This window comes from Desmodus rotundus, chromosome 3, assembly GCF_022682495.2.
Source record: "Desmodus rotundus isolate HL8 chromosome 3, HLdesRot8A.1, whole genome shotgun sequence".
NCBI classification, from domain to species: domain Eukaryota; kingdom Metazoa; phylum Chordata; class Mammalia; order Chiroptera; family Phyllostomidae; genus Desmodus; species Desmodus rotundus.
In genome coordinates this window covers 47,928,552-47,937,168 of record NC_071389.1, presented here as the reverse complement: position 1 = coordinate 47,937,168, position 8,617 = coordinate 47,928,552, and positions in this window count along the sequence as shown.

Here is an 8,617-nt window from a genome sequence, read left to right as displayed (position 1 = left end):
TGAAGTTGTCTTCAAGTTGCCTGGTTGAAAGTGTTCTTTCCCCCAACATTCTCATAGTCCTTTGTTTATCTCTGTATTTGATTCTTATGCTATTACTAGGATACATTACATCATTCTCATTATTCTTATGTGTATAAGAACAAACGTGTATTAGCAAAGAGCAGAACCAATTGAAAAGCTGTAAGTATTCCCATGTCTCCACATTGTACAGGAAAACAAAATGAATATTCTTGGGAATGTTGTCAGTTTAAAACTTTATCAAATTAGATTCTTTATGCAATCCCCAGGAGTCAGAAAGAAACATCTTTCCCACTGTTGGTACAGGGGATGGAAACATCTTGTTTCTGACTAAGCATACTTTCGTTATCGTAAAGCCTTCATTTTTAACACCTGTCTCTGGAATTTTATTAATTAGTCTCAAATTTTAAAAGCAGAATCGTGAGTAGTATGGAAAGAGAGAAAAAGAAAAATTAATTTTACAGCGAAGACATTTGCAAACACTACTTCAGCCGGGCGGTCAAGGATAACATCGATAATATTGTCATGTTGATAGTACACACCATGATACAGTGTGATGAGGATGATACTGCTCCTGATCCTGTGGTCTTCCTCCCAAAACAATTCCTCTGGCTAATTATGAGAAAAATATCAGGTAAGTCCCAACTGAGTGACATTCTACAAAATATCTGAACAAGTAACCCTCAAAACATTCAAGGTCATCAGAAACAGGGGAAGTCTGAGAAACCATAATAATCTAGAGGAAACTAAGGAGACATGATAACTAAATGGGATGGGATCTTGAAGCCCAGAGAGGACATTAGAAAAGAAAATGAGGAAATCTGAATAAGGAATGGACTTGACATGGGGATTTAAATACAGTGTAGGGAATAGAGTTAATAATATTGTAATAATTGTATGGTGTCAGGTGGGTACTAGACTTATCAGGGTGATTACTTCATAAGTTATATAAATGTCTAATTACTGTGTTGTACAATTGAAACTAATATAATATTGTATGTCTACTGTAATTGAAAAATAAAACACTTTTTGCCCTGGCTGGTGTAGCTCAGTGGATTGAGCACCGGCCTATGAACCAAAGGGCTGCTGGTTCAATTCCCAGTCAGGGCACAAGCCTGGGTTGTAGGCCAGGTCCCCAGTAGGGGGTGCATAAAGGGCTACCACACACTGATGTTTCTCTCCCTCTCTTTCTCCCTCCCTCCCCCTCTCTAAAAATAAATAAATAAAATCTTAAGAAAAAAAGAAAAGAAAAAGAAAATACTTTTTTAAAAATTAGGAACTTGAGTGAATAATCATGTATCCATGTTCATTCATTTATTGTGACAAATTTACCATACTAATAATGATAATAGAGGAAACTGTCTGTGAGATAGGTGGGAAGTCTCTGTACTGTCTCATGGTTAATTGTATCCATTGACTAGCCTACTCCATCGTACCCAGTTGTTTTGTTAAGCACAAGTCTAGATGTTTCTATGAAGATACTTTTTAGATAGGATTAACAGTATATCAGTAGACTTGAGTGAAGCATATTATACTCTGTAATGCGAGTGGGTCTTATTCAATCAGTTGAAAGCCTTAAGAGAAAAGACTGAGGTCCTCTTAGCAGAATTCAGAACAAAGTATGAACTTGAGTTTATAATAATATATCACCGTTGGTTCATCAATTGTTACAAATACAATACACCATACCAATGTAAGATGTTCATAATAGGGTAAACTGACTGTGAGGTATATGGTGATTCTCTTTATTATCATTACAATAGTTCTGTAAACTTAAAACTGTTCTAAAATTTAAAAGTTGTTTAAAAAAATCAGACTTGAGACTTTAATTTTACTGGAAGAAACATGATTTTACTTTAAAACAGTGAAAAGAAGAGCATATGCTATTGTATTCCACAATAGCAACTAGAGTCCTGCTGAAATGACTCCGGGGTGAAAGCTGATTTCTCTTTATTGATTTGTTCAAAGAAAAAGACAATGATTATTTTACAGTGGAAAGTCTATGCATATGGAAACAATGAAAAGAGAATATGCTGGAAAACTAAATTCTTTTACTTAAAAGAAGTGTGAAATATGGTTTTAATGGGAATTTTTTCTTCATTTTAAAATAATTATTTCTCTCTTTCTAGCAGCTATTTCCTGCCACTTTAACAGACCACAGTGGCCAAGAGAGAACTGGGAGCAGGGAATTGAGAGGCACTGGGAAGAAAGGTCCTTGCTCTGTTGGCAGGTCACGTTCGGAACATCAGGTAGGTTGAAGATGAAAGCATTCCTTCAGAAATACTTGGTTTTTGCCTACTATATACTAGGAAGATTTTTTAAATGAATCATTTATAAATGCTGCTCTCAAGCATCTTATCATTGTTCACCCACACAATTTATATAAGTATAGGTTATTAAATCATATCCTTATATAAATCATATATGCATAATAAACATAAATAGTAAATCATATATAAATGTAATATATATTGTATACATGTATATATGTAAATGTAGAAATATATATACATATATATATCCTGCATAACTCACTGTTTTTCCTTGTCTCTCATAGGCAACTGTTCTAATGTGTTTAATATGTACCTTGTATGCATGTATCCCTGAAAAAAACATATAATTTTTTTGTGGGCATATATCTTAAATTTATGTAAATGGTGAGGTGCCATATATTTCATCCTGTTTTCTTAGTGTTTTTTAAAAATAAACACTGTGTTTTTAACCTGCATTCTTGTCATCACTTGAATATATACTCTTTTTCTTGTAATGACTACATAAGACTTTACAGTGAGCATCATGGAATGAAAGAAAGGCCTTCCTCTGCAAGTCCCATTGTGGGGCCTGACACTCTCCCCACCAACCCCTCTTCTTAAGGAAGCTTTCGTTGATTGGTGCTTCCTTTGGGTCTAAGGTATAAGTATTCACTCGCACAGACCTGATCACCTGGGAAAGTTTCCCAAGAAGGATTCTGGCTCATTTACTTAAGAAGATTGTGCTGGAAGCTTAATCAAAGTTGTAGTTAATGCTTCTTTACAAATCCTCTCTGCCTCCTAAGAATATACTGTTTCTGACTCCTATGGAACGTTTTTTTTTTTTCCTTGATCCCAGAAGACTATATTAATTCATATCTAAAATCCCCAAAGGATTTCTGATCACTAATTATGTCTCAGGATGTGCACTTGTGGGAGAATGAAAGGTAAGGGGTATGGGAGACAGGAACCCAAAGCCTTGTCCTGACTGTGTCTGATTGGCTGGGACATCTCGAGGAGGTCTTAACCTCTTTCTGTGGTTAAAATAGGGCTGAAGTCACTCTTCTTGGCTTTGAATAACAGTTCTGCAACTTTCTAGCTGTGTAATCTTGGGCAAATTACTCCCCTAGGAAATGAGGTAATTAAACCACAAATGATTTCTAGGATGGATTCCAATTCAACTACCGTTTGTCCATAGATGCTTTCTTGGCTCTGTGCCCTTTTGGCATCCTTCTTGTCTGGAATATCTATTCCCCAATGTCCTCTTCTCCCTTCAAGTTTCTCTTCAAACAGCATGTTCTTACAATGCTTTTCTTCAGAACTTAGATTTAAATAAAGAATGGAAGAGTGTTAGAGATGGAATAAATGAAGGTAAAATAAAATCTTTCACTTTTCTTATTAATTGACCTAATAGATAACAGTTCAAAGTAATAAGAGTAATAATGTATTAGGTGATTATAGCATATGGATGAGTGGAATGAGTGACATTAATGTTTTCAAGGGTGGGAGGAATGAATTGGGAGTACTATGCTATAAGTTACCTTTATTGCATGTGAACTGGTGTAGTGTTATTTGAAAGTGGACTTAAATTTGTTGTAAATGTATATTGTAAATTGATTTGCTCAGAGAGGAGAGAAACTGAAAATATATAAAGTGTTCAGTTAAAACCAGAGAAGGCAAGAAAAGAGAGAAAATAAAAACAAAGAACAAGTAAAATGAATAGAAACCAGCTGGAAACATAACAGATATTAAGCCAATATGTAAATAATTACATTAAAAATAAGTGGTCTGAATATTAATTGATTTTTATTAATTTATTAATTAATTGATGAAATGAATTGATTTTAATAACACTAATTAAAAGACAGAGACTGCCATAGAATATAAGACCCAGATATGTGTGTGTATACATAAAATTTTAAATAAAGGCACAAATAATTAAAAGTAAAAAGATAGAGAAAGATTTGCTATAATAACACCAATCAAGAGAAAGCAGGAGTGGTTATATTAATTTCAGACAAATAAGACTTCAGAAGAAGAAAAATTATCAGGGACAATGAGGGCTATTACATAACGATAAAGGAGTCAATTCTCCAAGAAGACATAGCAATCCTTAATGTTTATGTACATAACAACAGAATTTCAAAAGCAAAAACTTACAGAACTTCAAGGATGAATAGAAAAATTCATTATTATAGTTGGAGACTTAAATACACCATCAGTAATTGATACATCCAGTAGCAGAGAATGAGTAATAATAATACAGTTTAAAAAGCATCACTAATTAACTAATTGAAATTTGTAAAATACTTCATTCAACAACTGTAGAATGCACATTTTTTTTCAAACTCATAAGAAACATTTACCTAGACAACCACATTTGGGGCCATATAACAAATCTGGACAGATTTAAAAGGCTATAAATCAGACAAAGGATGTTCTCAGACCACAATGGAATTAAATTAGAAAACAATAACAGAATGATATGTTAAAATTTTCCAAATATTTAGAATTTAACAATATACTTTTTGTTGGGCATAGTGAAAGCAGTACTTATAGAGAAAATTGATAGCATCTAATGCCCATATTAAAAAAGAAGAAAAATCTTAAATCCATAATCTAAGCTTCTACCTCAGAAAACTAGAGAAAGAAGAACAATGTAAGACTAAAGCAAGAAAAAAAGGAAATACAAACTAGAGCAGAAATCAATGAAATTAACTGGAACACACAGAGGAAATCAATGAAACAAAAAACTGGTTCTTTGAAAAGATCAATACATTGATAAATGTCTCGTCTAGCTAATCAAAAAGAGAGAGAGAAAACACAAATTATCAATATCGGAAATAAAATAGGGGTCATTATTACTGAAATGATGGACATTGAAAGATTAATAAAGGAATATAATAAAAAACTATGTCCACAAATTTGATATTTTGTAGATAAATACCATGAAAGGTAATAAGTGCAGAAACTCACACAGGAATAATAGAAAATCTGAGTAAGACTATAACTTAAAAAAATGAGTCAATAATTAATAATCTTTCAAAAAAGAAACTACAAGATCCAAACATTTTTATCGGGGAATTCTACTAAACATTTAAGGAAGAATTTACACAAATTCTCTACAATTTATTCCAGAATATAGGAGTATAGGAAACATCTTTTAACCCATTCTATGGGGAAAACATTACCCTAATACCAAAACTAGATAAAGACATTACAAGAAAGAAAAACTACTGACCATTATAATGTGTAAAATTGAGATAATAATAGTACCTAATTTATAGAATTCTTGTGACTAACTACTGAGTATTTCATAAGTAAATAAATATAAAATGCTTGGAATAGTGCATGGGACATAGGAAACAGTGAATATTAGCTATTTCCACTTATGGGGAAAATAGGATTAAGTATTTTTTAATTAAAAAAGAAAGTATACAAATTTGAATAGAAGAAATAAAACTGTCTTTCTTGTAGACTACATGATGGTCTGTGTAGAAAACCCCAAAGAACTGACAAAATAGAAACCTCACTGGAATTAATAAGTGACTATAGCGAAGTCACAGAGTACAAGGTAAATCTATACAATCAATTGATTTCCTTTATACCAACAATGAGTAATAGAATTTAAAATTAATAGCACAGTATCATCTACATTAAAATAAAAAGGCTTGATATAATTAAGTATAAATCTATTGAGATATAGACAGGACCTATATCCAGAGAAATACAAAGTTCTAATAAAAGAAGTCAAAAAAGACCTAAATAAATGGAGAGAGATTTTGTGTTCATGGGTTGGAAAACTCCATAAGACTGTCTGCTGATTCCCCAAAAGAAACCGCACAGGCAAGAAGGGGCTGGAAAGAAGTATTCCAAGTCATGAAAGGCAAGGACCTACATCCAAGATTACTCTCTCCAGCAAAGCTCTCATTTAGAATGGAAGGGCAGATAAAGTGCTTCCCAGATAAGGTAAAGTTAAAGTAGTTCATCATCCCCCAGCCTTTATTATATGAAATGTCAAAGGGTTGTATCTAAGAAACAGAAGAAGATCAAAACTATGAACAGTAAAATGACAACAAACTCATAACTATCAACAAAAGGTTCAGTTTTTTTAGGACTGAACCTAAAAAAACAAAAACTAAGCAAACAACTAGAACAGGAACAGAATCAGAGAAATGGAGATCACATGGAGGGTTATCAGTGGGGAGGGAGTAGGGGAGAAAGGAGGGAAAAGGTACAGGGAATAAGAAGCATAAATGGTAGGCATAAAATAGATGGGGGGGAGGTTAAGAATAGTATAGGAAATGGAGGAGCCAAAGAACTTACATGTACAACCCATGGACGTGAACTAAGGAGGTGGGGAATGCTGGAGGGTGGGGGTAGGGTGCTGGGATAAAAGGAAGAAAAACATTGGGAAAACTGTAATAACATAATCAATAAAATACACTTTTAAAAAATGTTGATTCTTCCTAACTTGATTTACAGATTCAACACAATACTGATCAAAATCTGAGCACCTATTTTGTAGATATCAACAAACTGATTCTAAAATTTATATGAAAAGCAAAAAAAAAAAATAGCCAAAAAAATACTGAAAAAGAACAAAGTTGAAGGGCTGATATTACCCAACTTCAGCTACAGTGATCAACACAGCATGTACTAGCAAAGGAGTAGAGACACATAGATTAATGGAACAGGCTAGAGAGCCCAGAAATAGACTCACAATTATAGTCAACTGACTTTTGACAAAGGAGCAAAGACAATTCAATGGAAAAAGGATAGTTGAGTTATTTTTCCAATAAATGGTGCTGAAAACAATTGGATGTCCCTAGGCAAAAGAATGAATTAGACACAGACCTTAAACCCTTCACAAAAACTAACTCAAAGTGGATCATAATCTAAATGTAAAATACAAAACCATAAGACTCCTAGAAGATAACATAAGAGAAACTCTAGGTGAACTTTAGTTAAGTGATACATTTTAAGATAAAACACCAAAAGAATGTTGATAGTATGTACCCTGGATATGATGTAATGAAAATAGTACTTTACCTCTGGACTCTTCTTCCCCAAACCTCCTAACACCAGTTTAATCATAGTAAAAAATAACCAGAAATTCCAATACAGGAGCATATACTTTATTCTTCACCACAGCCCTATGATGGAGGACCTTTTATTATTAGGGTAGAAGAGATTTGAGTATATTTGTGAATTAAGAGAAAGAATCTAATGCAAAACAAGAGATCGAAGAGATAGGTTAGAGGTGGGATCATTGATCAAGCAAGGTTCTGGAGGAATAGTTCCGGGCTTTCTTTTGCAACAGAATCACATGAGTGGGCTTGTTAAAATGCAGAACCTCAAGTTTCACCTGCAGATTCTGATTCCATAGATGTGGGCTGGGAACCTTTTCTCTATCAAATAAACTTGACATGTAACATTGTGTAAATTGGGTTGAGTATGTTTAACAAGCATCCCAGGTGGTTCCCATACAGGTGATCCTAAGGCTACAGGTTGAAAAGCACACTGGGGCACTGATGAAGGCATTGATTAACCTTTTTTTCCTCAAAATAGAGAAAATGCTGCAGAAAATGCGTGGGTCAGGAGCTGGTAGAGTTTTACTTGGTGGCCTCCTTTCTTGGTGAGGTAAGCAATGCTATCTTCATGAACCAGGGGCTATTTGTGGCAACAGGGTGCCTAGAAGAAAGCAACCGGGTTGGAAGCAGAAGTGGTAGGAAAGAGAGAAGATGCTTGCATAGGGTAAGGGAAGGGATTTCTGAAGCAACCTTGATCCTGGAAACCAAAATTGTAAATAAGATAATATTTCCTTGTGAAGGATGGAGAGCACAACTGCCATTAGTTTTCTACAGAGCTTAAAGGGAAGGTGGAGGGAGAAAAGCCTAGAAAAAAAATGAAAAAAAAAAGAAACCAACCCAGACTCCCAAAATTATAATTGTGAGGATCCTAAACCTCACTACCTGACTCTGTTACAGAGGTAAAACACACAGGTCCTGGAGCCAGCCGGACTTCCTAGTCTCATTCTTTGTAAATTCCAGAGAGTAATAGTCTCCACGTCACAGACTCCTAGTGAGTTCTAAGTGCGTTAACCTATGGGAAATTGTCAGCGCGCTGCCCAGGCCACAGCGGCTGGGCTGTCTGCAGTGTTTGGCTATAAATTAAGGCAGCAGTTTTCCACCTTTGTCATCTCACGGCACATGTAAACTAATTACCAAAATCCTAGGGCACACCAAATAAAATACTTTTTGTTGATTTAACAAAAAAAAAGTATAATTTTGATTAATTCACACAGGACAGTTATTGTGTTGGCTGTTGTCATTTTTTTTATTTGACAT